This window comes from Ambystoma mexicanum, chromosome 4q (assembly GCF_040938575.1).
Source record: "Ambystoma mexicanum isolate Mex_15411 chromosome 4q, UKY_AmexF1_1, whole genome shotgun sequence".
Lineage (NCBI taxonomy): Eukaryota > Metazoa > Chordata > Amphibia > Caudata > Ambystomatidae > Ambystoma > Ambystoma mexicanum.
In genome coordinates, this window is record NC_090928.1 from 562,772,407 (window position 1) to 562,788,710 (window position 16,304).

The window sequence follows — 16,304 nt, forward strand, 5'->3', positions numbered from 1 at the left end:
TCCACATTGACTTACTCCACTCCCTTGGCATTAGGGATACTGCAGTAAAGTGGATCTACTCCTTCCTCACCAGCAGGCACCAAATCACTTACCTCCCTCCTTTCACTTAAACCACTCTTCCCATCAATAACAGAGTCCCTCAAGGCGCCTGCCTATCCTCCTGCTCTTCAATCTCTACATGATCCCTCTCCCTGCTTTTAGTGGCTCACACAACCTCATTTGCTACAAATACACTGACGACACACACATCATCTTTAAAATCCACAGCTTCACCTCCAACACTCACCTTGACCTTGCATCCTGCCTCACTGACACTGACTGTTGGATGACGGTCAACCACTTCCTGCTCAACCCTGGAAAAGTGATATCAGGCTCTGTGGGAAGACCACCCTCTTCCACCAACCAACTCCCTGGCCCCTTCCCTAGCCCCTCCTTACATCAGCAGCAGTCAAAAACCAAGGCTGTATAATGGACACTGACCTGAACCTATCAAACCTTGTCAACACAGTGTCTAAATTCTGCTACCTACACCTCTGCATTCTCAGACACACCTTCCCGTACCTCTGCTACCCCCACAGAGATGCCGCTATAATGTCCATTAGCCTCTCCCGACTAGACTACCCCAACTCTCTCTACCTTAGCACCCCTGTCTACCAACTCAGAAATCTCCAAAGGGTCCAGAAATCCGCAGTCAGGTTCCTCCTTGACCTTCGTCTAAGAGAGCACATCAACCCCACCCTCTGTGTCCTTCACTGACTCCTGGTCAGATGACGGGTCCCTTTTAAAGCCATGTGCATCCCTCACTGATCGCAAAACAAGAAAGGCCCAAAATACCTTCAACAGAAAATCACCCACTACCATACCAATCAGGCACTGGTGATCCCCTCCTTTAAATCAACCAGAATTGAAGGTTGCACCTTCTCTGTCCAAGCCCCCACTATCTGGAATTCAATGCCGACTAGCATCTAATGCATAGAGGACCACATGATCTTCTGGAGGGCCCGCAAGACAAATTTGTTGATTTGTGTGGCAAAATGAGAAACTTAGCACAACTGTTTTTAGTTTGCATGGATCTTTTGGTCCTAGAAAATAGCAACGACTAGGGAATGGCCAATAGAGGCTGTTTTTTATTTTACCCTTTAACTTTGTTCCAATAGTTTTAGGCACAAAGTTAATAGCCACACCAAGGCTAGTATAAATAATTGTGCTATTTCTGGTGAGACCATCACTTGGAGATTTCTGTGGCTGAGTGATATATGCTATGCTGACTTGAGTACAAGGAGACTAGGGCGACATTGCTGCATTTGTACTGTTCAATCTCGTGCCATTGGTAAGTAAGCATGTCAGAGTATATTTTGTGTCTCTCATGCATTTTGGGGGGTGGGGTCAATTTGTGTATTGCTCATGCAGGGGTGCTTGTACTTGAGCCGTGTTGTCTCTTCATGCATCCACATGCCCCTCTTACACCACTTTCATTAGAGACATCTGTAGAGTGTTCAGGGGGTCGACTTGTATATTGCCCATGCATTGTGGGGGACTGTAATTGAATTGTGTTGTCTATTCATGCATCCATATGTCCCCTTGTCCCCCACTTTCATTACGGGACATCTGGAGGGTATTGAGGTGGTCAATTTGTGCAGTGTTCATGCATTATGTTGGGGGCTTGCACATGCGACGACCGAGGGTCCACTTGTGTCTTGCTCATGAGTTGATGGGGATTGTACTTGATTGTACTTGAGTTGTGTTGTCTCCTCATGCATCCACATGTCCCCTTTCCCACACTTACATTAAGGAGTGTATGGAGGGTGGTGAGGGGCCCCACTTGTGTTTTGCTCATGGATCATGAGGGCTTGTACTTGAGTTGTGTTGTCTTCTCATCCTTACACATGTACCCCTTACACCCACATTCATTGGGGATGTGTGAAATGTGGCGGGGGTCCTCTTGTGTATTGCTCATGCATTGATGGGGATTGTACTTGAGTTGTGTTGTCTCCTCATGCATCCGCATGTCACCTTTCCCTCACTTTCATTAATGGGTGTATGGAGGGTGGCGAGGGGGCCCACTTCTGTATTGCTCATGCAGCATGTAGGCTTGTACTAGAGTTCTGTTGTCTTCTCGTGCTTCCACATATCCTCCTTACAAACACATTCATTAGGGATGTGTCAAGTCTGGCGGGGGTCCACTTGTGTATTGATCATGCATTGTGGCGGCTTGTATTTCATTTGTTTTGTCTTATCATACTTCCACATATCTCTCTTACCACTACTTTCATTATGGGATGTCTGGAGGCTGGCAAGGGGATCCAATTGTGTATTTCATATACATTGTGGTGGGGAATGTACTTAAGTTGTGAAGTCTCATTAATCCACATGCCCCTCTTACACCCACTTTGATTAGGGACATGTGTAGGGTGGTGAGCGGGTCCACTTGTGTATTGTGCATGCATTGTGGGTGCTTCTACTTAAGTTGTATTGTTTCCTCATGCTTCCACATGTCCCGTTAAACCCACTTTTATTAAGGGACTTCTGGAAGGTGGCAAGGGGGTCCACTTGTGTATTACTCTTGCATTTTGTGGGCTTGTACTTGAGTTGTGTGATGTCTCATCCATCCACATGCCCCTCTTACCCTCCCCTTTCATTAGGGACATCCTTAGGGTGGTGAGGGTTCCACTTGTGTATTGCCCAGGCATTGTGCTGGGTGCTTGTACTTGAATTGTGATGTCTCATGCCTCCACATGTCCCCCTTAACTCACTTTAATTATCGATTTGTGTAGTGTTGCAGGTGTCCATTTGTATATTGCTCATGCACTGTGGGGACTTGCACTTGAGTTGTGCCATCTCCTCATGCTTCCACATGTTCCCTTACTCCCACTTTCATTAAGAGACCTCTGGAGGTTGGTGTGGGGGACCACTTGTGTATTGCTCATGGATTGTGGGGACTTGTACTTGAGTTGTGATGTTTTCTCATGCTTCCACATGTCCCCCTTAAACCCACTTTTATTAAGGGACTTCTATAGGGTGGTGAAGGGGTCCACTTGTGTACTGCTCATGCATTTTTTGGGGCTTGTACTTGAGTTGTGTGATGTCTTATCCATCCACATTCCCCTCTTAATCCCCTTTCATTAGGGACATCCTTAGTGAGGTGAGGGGTTCCACTTGTGTATTGGTCAGACATTGTGGTGGGGGTTTGTACTTGAATTGTGATGTCTCATGCCTCCACATGCCCCTCTTAACCCATTTTCATTAGGGATGTGTGTTGTGTGGCTGGGGTCCACTTGTGTATTGCTCATGCATTGTGAGGGCTTGTACTTAAGTTGAGTTGTCTACTCATGCTTCCACATATCCCCCTTACCTCCACTTTCATTTAGGGACCTCTGGAGGGTGGTGATGGGGTCTACTTTTGTATTGCTCATGCATTGTGGGGACTCTTGATTGTGTTTTCTCCTCACACTTCCACATGTCACTCCTGCCCCCACTTTCATTAGGGACATCTGTAGGGTGGGGAGGGAGTCCACTTGTGTATTGCTCATGCATTGTAGTGGGTACTTGTACCTGAGGTGTGATATCTCCTGCATCCACATTCCCCTCTTATACTGACCTTTCATTAAGGACGTGCATAGTATGGCAGGGGTCTATTTGTGCATTGCTCATGCATTGTGGGGGCTTTAACTTGAGTTGTGTTGTCTTCCCATGCATCCACATGTCCCCCTTACACCCACTTTCATCAGAGACGCGTGAAGTATGGCAGGGGGTCCACCTGGGTATTGTTCATGTCTTGTGGGGCTTGTACTTGGCTTGTGTTGTCTCTTCATGCTTCCACATGTGCCCCTTACCCCCACTTTCAGTGAGGGATGTCTGGAGCGTGGTGAGGGTGTCAACTTGTGAATTGCTCATGCATTGTGGTGGGTACTTGTATCTGAGTTGTGATGTCTTATGCATCCAAATGCCTCTCTTGCACTCACTTTAATTAGGTAAGTAGGGACATGCGTAGTGTGGTGGGGGTCCACTTGTGTATTGTTCATGCATTGTGGAGGCTTGTACTTGTGTTGTGTTGTCTTCTTATGCTTCCACATGACCCCCTGAGACCCACTTTCATTGAGGACATGTGAAGTGTTGCTGGGGTTCTACTTGTATGTTGCTCATGCATAATGTGGGCTTGTACTTGAGTTGTGTTGTCTCCTCATGCTTCCACATGTCCCCCTTACCCACACTTTCATTAAGGGACATCTGGAGGGTGGTGAGGGGGTCCACTTGTGTATTGTTCAAGCATTGAGGTGGGGGTTTGTACTTGAGTTGTGATGCCTCATACATCCACATACTCCTCTTACACCCATTATAACCAAAACAGTGATGGGTGGAAGGTTGTGAATTAATCTGAACCACTGGCACAGCTCTCGGCAACCTTCAACATCACTGTTTCTTAATCCGTCTGTGCCATTGCAAATGGGGTCCAGTTATTTGTAAATCAGTCAGATACTGCCACCAATGGGAGCATCCCAACCTGAACTGCTAGGCCACGACCCTTCTGCACAGAAACACAAGCAAATCCAGGCATGTTTTGGCCTTGGTGGGTCTCATCAGTGAGGGGCAGCTTGGTTCCTTATGGCGCATAAGTAAGAGACCCACGTTTCGGCATACCCTCTCTCACATAGGGGGACAAACTGTAACCAAAAAAGTGATGGGTGAAAAGCTTTGAATTAATCTGAACTACTGGCACTGCTCTGGGAAACTTTCCACACCGCTGTTTTTAGCCCATCTGCTCCATTGCAAAATGTAACCAGCCGTATGCAAATCAGTCAGACACTGCCACCACGTGGTTGGCTTGGTTACATGATGACCAAGGAGACCAAGGTGAGTAAGGCAATCAAGGCACCCATGGTGGCCCACTGCTCACACGGCGGCCATGCTGCACTTTTACTGCGGTTCCACCTTGTTGCTGTGTTCATAGCTGGGTAAACTTGTGTATCACCTATGAATTTGGGGGGACGGTTTTCAGTACATTAGGTAACAGACTGTTAAGCTCATCTGGCTCCCACAGGGGCATCGGTCGGACCCGGACAGCTGCCGTCTCCACCCATGTGATGCGTAGTGCAGCGACGACGGACTGGATCTGCCCTCCTAATCTTGTCTGCTTAACCCGTAGAAATATTCTCCTGCAAGTGGAGGGATGGATTTAGCCACTTGTGGATTCAAGTGATGGCACCCCCACAGTCCTCCCCAACTAATCACCTCCGAAATGCCCTCACAGCAATCTCACCTTATATTCTTGAAAGATGAGCTCTCCATCCTGCGTGGATTTGCAGGGGCGCATCGATTCCAGTTACTTCACTGGTTTGAAGGCTCGGGAGAGTTCCAGAGAGCATTAATTCTGAGGTTCCTGGTGAGGACCAGTAAGTATTAAGTTCATAGAGTTCAATATGTCCGATGTTCACTCTTGTTTCCCCCCTTCCTTTCTTGTCTTGCAGCTGGCTCATGAAAAGATGCTCTTGTGGCAGCTGGTGGTGCTCAGGTAAGAGTCTGTATTACCCGGCGCTGTCCGGTAAATGTTGCACGTGGAAAATGTGTTGTTTTGTCTCTCTTTACAGATGCGGCACGTGAAAATATGGAGAGTCACAAAAGGATGCCTCCGGTGGTAAATCAGGTAAGTCTATGGTGGTAAGAATTATATTTGTCGGTTCCCTCGGCTCACCTTGTGGTTTTCTTTTGTCTCCTAGGTGCCGAAGTTCGGCGAAGAAATGATGGAGGCAGCGCCGACCCGAAGTATGCTGTGAAGACTGGTGAGTATGGCGCTGCACTGCAGCTGGAGGTGCGGCGCGTGCAGAAATGATGTTCTTTACAGGTCAGAAGACGAGACGGATCCAGAATCAGGTGTGGAATAGAAATAAGTTTGTGTCTAACCTTGTCCCTTTCTTTCCTCTTTGTTTTAGGAGCTCCGGATTCGAGGTGGGCGTGGCAGAAGACTGGATGCAGGCTGCAGGCACGGTGAGCGTTACGCTGCTGGATGCAGAATAACGCGAAGCGTGTGTTGGTGGTCGGGTGTGGTTTAAATAGCCTCAAAAGCAGTCCCAAGAAAGAAGTCCCTAGAACCACACCTGAGTAAAAAATAGTCCCTGTAGAAAAATAGTCCCTTTCAGGCTTCATGTTGGATTGGAGTCATTGCAGCATGGTCTGCCTGAGGTAAGTAATGACTATGAGCCTGGCACCTTAGGCGCCAGGACCGATATCTACTATGAGCCTGGCCCCTGAGGCGCCAGGACTGAACCCAGATAGCCCCTAGCCGGGGCTGCTGAGGTTTTACTAAATGTCTAGATGCCTGCTCCCGGGGCTGATGGGCTTGGTCCGGATGCCTGGGGGTAGGCATCATGACAGCACTCCCCCCCAGGGCCCCTCCTAAAGTTGTTCTTCCCCTGGGCCCTGGTTTGTCTGGGGAGTTCCGATGGAATCTTTTCACCAACCGAGGTGCATGGACATGGTCACCAGGTTCCCATGACCTTTCTTGTGGTCCGTAGCCCTTCCAATCGATTAAATAAAAAAGTTTTGATTTAACCATCTTGGAGTCCAGGATATTTTTTACCTTGAATTCAGGTTCTCCATCTATCAAGATGGGGTCCGCTGGTTTGGTTAATCTTGTTCCTGGTTGAACTGGTTTTAAAAGTGAAACATGAAAGACAGGATTAATGCGCATATTAGAGGGTAATTCCAATTTGACGGCTACCGGGTTGATAATGGCCTTAATAGTGTAAGGTCCCAAATATCTAGGGTTAAAATTCCGAGTTCCCTTCAGAGGTATGTGTTTTGTAGCCAGCCAAACTTGATCCCCAATCTGGTATTGTGGAGTTTCACTTCTATGTGGATCAGCATTTTTCTTATATTTCTCTTTTGCTTGTTTCAAATGTTCTGTTGCCTCTTTAAAGGTTTGTGTAATAGTAGAATGCAAATGACTAACTGCAGGCATTTCTAAATGCTGAGGCGAATCTAGTTCTGAGGTTCGAGGGTGATGGTATAAAAGGGGCTTTGTCCGTTTCCTGAATGTACAGAGTTATTGTATGCATACTCGGAAATCCATAAAATATCTTTCCAATTACTTTCGGTCTGGTGTAGCATGCAGAGTAGGCACTGTTCAAGGGTCTGGTTGGACCTCTCCATCTGACCATCGGTCTGGGGATGGTGACTGGTTGATAACCTCACGTCGATTTGCTCCAGTTGACATTTCTTCCAAAAATGTGAAATGAATTGACTACCTCGGTCAGAGACCAATATGGAAGGAAATTTGTGTATTACAACAACGTTTTTGAGGAACTCCTTGGCCAGAATTGAAGCAGAAGGTAATCTCTTTAGAGGAATAAAATGGGCCATCTTGGAAAAAAGATCCACAATAACTAGAATGGTGTTAAATCCATTACATGGAGGTAGATCTGTAATAAAGTCTAACGATAAGGTGTGCCATGGTGTAGGTGGAATACCCAAAGGTTGTAAGAGGCCAGCTGGTTTTTTCTTCTGACTTTTGTTTTGGGTGCAAATGCCACAAGACATTACAAATGACTTTACGTCTTTTCGCCAGGTGGGCCACCAGAATTGTCTCTTAATTTTAGCTTCAGTTTTTGGGATACCTGGGTGTCCTTCCATCAGGGTGTCATGATAATTGGAGATGACTAGTTCTTGTAGTTCCTTGTGTGGTAGAAATAGTCGCCCTTGATAATAAGGTAGGTCATTGATGACTGAGTAGTCTGAGCCTTTCTTCACCCAGTCCTGCAGGGCTGCTGGATCGAAGAGTTGTTGGATCTTTACTTGAATATCCTCTAGTGTCTGTAGAGTGGTTATGCCAAGAATTCTTTGTTCTGAAATTATAGGCACCGGTTCCGGGTTTGCATATGCTTCTCCCATCCCTATTCGGGATAAGGCATCTGCCTTGCCATTTTTACAACCTGGTCGATAAGTGATCACGAAATCGAACTCGGCAAAGAACAATGCCCATCGAAGTTGACGCGACGATTGGGCCTCGGCTGTTTTTAAATACTGCAAGTTCCAGTGATCGGTGATTACCGTAATGGTATGCCTGGCACCGAGAAGATAATGCCGCCAAGTCTTGAAGGTGGAATTGATGGCTAATAATTCTTTATCGGTAAACGCATAGTTTAACTCGGGTGCCGAGAACTTTCTGGACCTAAATGCTACTGGGTGAAGTTGACCGGTTTCAGGATCCTTCTGGGACAGGACAGCTCCCATGGCTAAACTGGATGCAGCAGTTTCAACTATGTATGGAAGTTCGGGGTGTGGATGCTTTAAGACAGGTGCAGACGTGAATTTCGCTTTCAGCTCTTGGAAGGCCTTTTCAGCTTCTTCGGTCGACAAGAAGCGTTTGTTTTTTCGCAAAAGTGCTGTGATAGGGTGTACAACATGTGAGAAATCCGGAATGAATCTGCGGTAGAAATTAGCAAATCCGAGCATGCTTTGTACCCCTTTAACTGAACTGGGTGATGGCCACTTGAGGATTGCATCCACCTTTCGAGAGTCCATTCGGACTCCTTTTGGAGTCAGGATAAATCCAAGGATTTCAACTTCCGTAGCATGAAAAACACATTTTTCCAATTTTGCATACAGCTTGTACTGGCGCAGTTTCTCAAGGACTGCACGAACATGCTTCACATGGTCTGATTCTGAAGAGGAGTACACTAGAATATCGTCTATGTATACAACAACACAGACGTCAATGAGTTCACGAAGAACATTGTTCATAAAATACTGGAAGGCTGCTGGTGCATTGCACAACCCGAAGGGCATGACCTGGTATTCGAATAACCAGTACTTAGTGCGAAAAGCAGTCTTCCATTCGTCGCCTTTCTTTACACATACCAGATGATATGCCCCTCGGAGATCTAATTTAGTATAGATGCAAGTGTCCTTTACTTGGTCTAGTATCGGGGATCAGAGGCAATGGGTATCGGTTCTTAACCGTGATCTGATTTAATGCGCGGTAGTCTAGCACGTTCTGAGGTCACCTTCCTTTTTAGGCACGAAGAACAAAGCTGAAGATGCAGGGGACTTGGATGGATGAATGAAGCCATTAGCAAGGTATTGGTCCAAGTATTGTCGTAGGTGAAGGTTTTCGGGTTCCGTAAGGGTGTCGATCCTACTACATGGAGGTTGTGCACCAGGTATGTGATCGATTTGACAATCATATGATCTGTGAGGTGGTAGGGTGTTTGCCTGTTCCTTTTGGAAAACATCCTGGAATTCTTGATATTCTTGAGGTAACTGCACGACTGGAGTAGCGACTGTGGCCAGGCCTTGGTTCAAGGGTTTTTTCGGGTAACAAGTATGTGCACAATCCGGGAAGGTTATTCTCTTCTCTCGCCAATCAATACAAGGATTATGTGTTCCCAACCAAGGTATCCCCAGTATTATTTGGAACTGCGGGGCTTTGATTAAATCAAACACAATAGTCTCTCAATGCCCATCCTGACCCAATAGTGTCATCTCTGTGGTGGAATGAGTTACAGGCCCAGAGGCATTTCAGCTCCATCGACTGTGGTGATGACATCCGAAGTGGTCTTTTTGCAGAGAGATAGATTCATCCTAGAAGCCAACTCGTGGTCCACATAGTTTCCTATGGCCCTGCTCTCAATGTATGCCCTCACTGCGTGCATACGTGATGGCTGCCTTGGATCTATAAGGACCATTGGTATGATGAAGTGCGAGGTCTGAGTATCCTTCTTCAAGCTCGGCAAGCGGACCTCTACGCTTGTCGGGCGTGGTCGTTACCCGAATCAGGCTCTGTTTGATTTTTATCAGCAACTCCTACTACTCTTTTAGATGTTTTTATAGGGCAATACCATAGAAAATGTCCTGAGGCCCCACAGTACAGACACAATTGCATCTGCCGTCTTCTTTCTCTTTCCTTTTGAGTTAAGGGTCCCTTGACCCCCCCGATCTGCATCGGTTCTGATACATCTGTTCCTTTGAGGGTAACATTGGGTTTAACCAATACCCGATTCTCGAATTTAGCTCGATTAGCCTTTCTATTCTGAAGTCGGTGGTCTAACTGGACCACTAAGTCTATATATTCTGCACAATCCTGAGGTGGGTTCACAACTTGGGCCAAAACGTCTTTGAGTTCACCCCCGAAGTCCACGATGAAATAATGTAATTCGTTTTACCTCTGGCCATCCGGTTTCCACCACTAACCTATTGAAAGTGCGATATAGGTTACTAGATCCTGGTTACCTTGTCGTAATGATAAAAGTTTGTTATCCAGGGCCTGTCCCTGTGAATGTCTGGCAAATAGTCTTTCCATGCTCAATTGAAAACCTTGAAAATCCCGAAGAAGAGGGTCATCCTGGTTAACTAATGGAATTGACCAATCCGCTGCGCTGCCACTAAGATATGATAGTACAAAGGCTACTTTGGTTTGGTTGTTCGGAAAAGCTCCAGGTCTGCATAAAAAGTGCAAGCGGCATTGGTTCATAAACACGGCAAACTTTTTTGGGTCCCCAGCAAAACGTTTGGGTGGAGCTAAAGGAATGCTCTCTGGTAGAACCACTTGCACAGGATTGCTCGATGAAACAGGAGTTGGATTCCCCCCAAATCCAGGTAATGGTGTTTGCCCAGCTTGGTTTTGCAGTAATTGTCTAGCAAGATCATCTGTGCGCTCCTTTGACACAATCAGTTCTTTCCTGAGGGCATTAGTGTCTTGGCGCGCGGAGTGAACTTCTGCCCTAAGTTCCTCTAACAATAGGCTAGTTGGTCGGTTTCTGAGGTTTCCATAACGCCCGGGTGGGGATTTGTAGATAGGCTTCGCGTTCTGTTACGCTCACCTAGCTCCCACAGGGGCGTCGGTCGGACCCGGACAACTGCGGTCTCCACCCATGTGATGCGTAGTGCAGCGATGACTGACTGGATCTGCCCTCCTAATCTTGTCTGCTTAACCCGTAGAAATATTCTGCAAGTGGAGAGATGGATTTAGCCACTTGTGGATTCAAGTGATGGCACCCCCACAGTCCTACCCAACTAATCACCTTCGAAATGCCCTCACAGCAATCTCACCTTATATTCTTGAAAGATGAGCTCTCCATCCTGCGTGGATTTGCAGGGGCGCGTCGATTCCAGTTACTTCACTGGTTTGAAGGCTCGGGAGAGTTCCTGAGAGTATTGACTCTGAGGTTCCTGGTGAGGACCAGTAAGTATTAAGTTCATAGAGTTCAATATGTCCGATGTTCACTCTTGTTTCCCCCCTTCCTTTCTTATCTTGCACCTGGCTCATGAAAAGATGCTCTTGTGGCAGCTGGTGGCACTCAGGTAAGAGTCTGTATTACCCGGCGCTGTCCGGTAAATATTGCACGTGGAAAACGTGTTGTTTTGTCTCTCTTTACAGATGTGGCAACTGAAAATATGGAGAGTCACAAAAGGATGCCTCCGGTGGTAAATCAGGTAAGTCTATGGTGGTAAGAATTATATTTGTCGGTTCCCTCGGCTCACCTTGTGGTTTTCTTTTGTCTCCTAGGTGCCGAAGTTCGGCGAAGAAATGATGGAGGCAGCACCGACCCGAAGTATGCTGTGAAGACTGGTGAGTATGGCGCGGCGCTGCAGCTGGAGGTGCGGCGCGTGCAGAAATGACGAGACGGATCCAGAATCATGTGTGGAATAGAAATAAGTTTGTGTCTAACCTTGTCCCTTCTTTCCTCTTTGTTTTAGGAGCCCCGGATTCGAGGCGGGCGTGGCAGAAGACTGGATGCAGGCTGCAGGCACGGTGAGCATTACGCTGCTGGATGCAGAATAACGCGAAGCGTGTGTTGGTGGTCGGGTGTGGTTTAAATAGCCTCAAAAGTAGTCCCAGGTAAGAAGTCCCTAGAACCACACCTGAGTAAAAAATAGTCCCTGTAGAAAAATAGTCCCTTTCAGGCTTCATGTTGGATTGGAGTCATTTGCAGCATGGTCTGCCTGAGGTAAGTAATGACTATGAGCCTGGCGCTTTAGGCGCCAGGACTGATTTCTACTATGAGCCTGGCGCCTAATGCACCAGGACTGAACCCAGATAGCCCCTAGTCGGGGCTGCTGAGGTTTTACTAAATGTCTAGATGCTTGCTCCCGGGGCTGATGGGCTTGGTCCGGACGCCTGGGGGTAGGCATCATGACACAGACTCGCCCAGCCTATTCTAATTAAGTGTGCATGTTTTATGTGTGTTCGTCTTCTCATCAGTAGCAATAGGCTTCCTCTGCCTTTGATGATGACTACATGGCTGGTTTCAGAATCGATACACCTCCACAATGACCATGGAAAGCAGGGTGATCATGCTGAGCTTCTACTGTGCTGATCCACCTCTCTGCATTGGTCAGTAAGCATGGCAGCGTAAACTTAATTTGTGTGCCACCCATGTGTTTGGGGGAGGGTTTTCAGTCGCCTAGGTAACAGACTTGCACAACCTATTCTAATTAAGTGTTTTTCTTACTGGTGTATTCATCTTCTCATCAATAGAGTACGCTTCCTCTGCCACTGATGATGACTACATAGCTGGCTTCAGAATCAGTACACCTCCACCGTGACAGGGAAAACCAGAATGACCACATTGAGCTTCTACTCTGGATATCCACCTTATTGCACTGGTGAGTAAGCATGGCAGGGTAAACTTAAGTTGTGTGTTCGCATTTCTTTTCGGGGTGGGGGTCTTCAGTCATCTACCGAACAGACTCAGCCAGTCTATTTTAATTGTGTCCTTTTTTCTGGTGTGTTCAATGTCTCATCAGTATCAGTAGTCTTCTTCTGCCACTGACAACAACAATGTGGCTGGCTTCTTAACCAGTACACCTCCACCATGACCTGGGTGACCACGCTGAGCTGCTACTATCCTCAGAGGAAACGAAGAATGAACAGTGTGTGGTCAAAGCCATGTGGTAATATATCAGTACACTACTCCACAGGTACTTGGTTAAGTGGAACTTGCACTACTCCCACTGCAGTCATGACCTATTCATGCAAATAGTTTGTGAAAAGTAACATTTACTGGAAATTTCCCAGAATAAATCGACTTTACTCATAAACCAACAGAAACCAAGACTTCCAACTAAAACATTGCTGCAAGGTTAGCAGTAGCAAGAACCCTCTTCGTGTGATCATTGATTTCTTTTGGCCCATGCTTTAAAAACTCCATCACAGTTGCTTCATACATAGGGGTAGTTCCACTGCAGGAAGTGGAGATGGGGCATGGTTCCTGGAACAGGGTTGGAAAAGCATGAGGCTATTGCTTACCTCAAGACCAAATACCCCAACTGTGGATAAATGAATGCCTTAAGGATGGATATAACAACAAAACATAACAGGATCACCTTTTTTGGCTGTGATAGTACAGGCTGGGCGTGATATAGTTATTGGGGATCATTATGACCTGGGCGCAAATGGATACCGGGCACCGGTATTGACACCAGTGCTGGTAATCCCTTTGCGCCCTATTCCGAGGTCCCTTTGCGGGTCCCTCCCTTAATGCCTGGTTTTGTGTAGGTTGCTGAATTATATGGAACTGCAATACTTTGGTGCTTAAATTGGTCCTAAGTTTTCTCAGACAAACTTTTTTTCTTAAAAACATGCTGGTTAGATGTTGAAGATCTTTGTACTGGCTCAGCAAAATTCCACACTTCGGATTTTTGAAGGGGACTAGGATACGACCTGCTATCCACATACTACTCTGAAGCCAGTGCTAGACTAATTGTATGGGGTTGGTTTTGCTGGTGCTATTGGTGGTCTGGCTAAAACACACTGAAATGTGCACTTTCAGATATTACTGATTGTCGTTAAACAACATTGCACAAAAGTGGATGGTTAGCTTTGGCCTTCTCTCCAATCTCTATAACTGTGGCGGAGTTGTCCTCATATTCGTCTAAAATAATGTGCTGCCACTGCCTCTACTTGGATAGGACTTCATCCTTATCTATTTCAACATCATAATTAATACTGAGATCCACTAGATGTGAGTCGTGGAGATAAGGTTTTTCCCATATCCAGCTTCACTATACTGTGGGCCTCATTACACGGAAGGCGGTGATCCAGGGTGCTATTAGCACCCTGGACCATGCCGGTAAATTACCGGCACCGCCTTGGCGGAAAGGGGATTTACCGCCCCATTCCAAGGTTGGTGGGGCGGTAAATCCCCCTTCCGCCATTGCCCTTCCCCATTCCCATTTCTGCCCCATAGGGCTCTATGGGAATGGGGAAGGCGCTAATTACGGCACCGCTATTTTGCGGTGCCGTAATTAGCTCCGAGGTCCCTTAGCGGGTTGGTTTTTAACGCCTGCAAAAAGCAGGCGTTAAAGCACCAACCCGCTAAGGGACCTCGTAGTAAGGCGGTAAGGGTTAACGGTCACCGTTGCCATTAATGGTGACCGTTAACCCTTACCGCCGTCCGTGTAATGAGGCCCTGTGTGTTGTTTCTCCTGGCTAAACGTGCACCTTTGATTTGTGTGTTGTTTGTTTCGGCTTATGAGTACCTCTACCTATTCGGCTCCAGACAGAAGGGACTGAACCTCATCTTGCTCTCATATAACGGCAATACCTGGGCATGCTCTACTATATCTTGTAAAGAAGATGCTGCTGAATGGACATTGATGCATTGACGTTACCATACACAATGCTGGCTTCACCAGTTGCACATACAATCTGTTATAGCTGATGTAAAACAGCATCGTTCTGCAAGCCGCCCCTTCCACTGGCATGTTTAGTTGTTCTAACTAAATTAATACTCAAGAACTTTATTTTGCCTCACACACTGATGGTGCCACTGAATGTTTTCTAATGCTGCGTCCATAGAATACAAAGACGTTTTGTTGACAGGAACCACTATTTTGTTTCCTCACAAAAAGATGGCATACTAATTTACAGCCAATTAAAAGAACCCTCATCTGCCTAAAAAAAGGATTAGACTTTTTCTCTCAGACTAATAATATGTTTTGCCAACAAAAGATGGCCAACTCGGGTGTAGATAAAGGTGTGACTGGACTTGTGTCATCAAAAAGTACCAACAGGCAAGTAATTTCCAAGTTGTCACTCAATGGTGCATGATATGAAGTAGGTACTATGACTGAAAATAATTCTGCTTTTATTATGTTGTTCCTAATAGAGTGGCATCTACTGGGCAACACACAGACATGGATTTTCTTTCATGTGGGATTCACCCGCTAACCGCAGACACCAAAGACCACCCACCTTGCCCACCCCCACCCACCCAAGTATCTCTGTTTTCTCACTGCCACACCCCAGTGCCCGCCTATCCATACCAATCCTTTTATGCCACTTGCCCACAGTCCCCCTGACCTGCTCACCGGATAGGTGTGCATGCTTTGCATCACACCTACATGCACTGCCCTCCTCTTCCATGTATGGTCTTCTGTGTGCAGTGCTTCCTGTGCAGACACAGGAAATACAGTCCACATACCCCACACAGTGTATATATCAAATGCTCTTATTATATACCTTTCTATGGTGGTGGTAAAACGCCCAGTATTTTTGAATACCTGATGTTTGCCACTCTCCCAAACAATGAGCTTCAAACATGAAATTATTTTTTTACGCTCCGTTTTATGTGGCAGTAATTACTCCATATAGTTATTGCATGTCGTAATGCTTTGTGTGGCAGTAATTATGCATCATTTTAAATGTTCGTTAAGACTGCCAATGCACATTATAATTTTTTCAGGCATATAGAATTTCTTCATGATTGCTAGCATCATCATTTGTATTAATTAAGTTACATTAATTGTAGATGTATTCTATGTTCTTTATGAGAGAATTAAAAGACTATGCCACAACAAATACCACCATCGTCAACAAGGCATGATCAGTTTGAACGACATGATCGACTGTATTGGAAACCTGGTTGGCGTGTCAAGAAAAACAGAAACAAGAATGTATGTCATTGTAGCAGTTTACTTCTGAGGGACTCAAAAATGATAGACCATTTACTGTCAGTTGATTTTATGTTGTTATAGACGGAAGATATACCTTCATAAATCTGTGGTTAAAATACTGTTGCTTTATGTATATGATGTATGTTATCTTACACCTTTGAATACTACAAAATAATCACCAATTGAATTAATTAAGGTTCTTTATGTGATTTAACATGTTTCTCCAATTATTGTCTGGGTCGGAATTTGTAAAACATATTTTCCTTTATTTTATTTTTTTCTGTTTGGTATACATTTCTTTAAGGTTTTGTTTTGAATGAATTGTATAGGTAATTGCAATGCTTTGTATCAACGATAGAACCATATCTCAACTATGAAACTGAGTATTCCCCCTTGTTAAAAAAATATTCTCC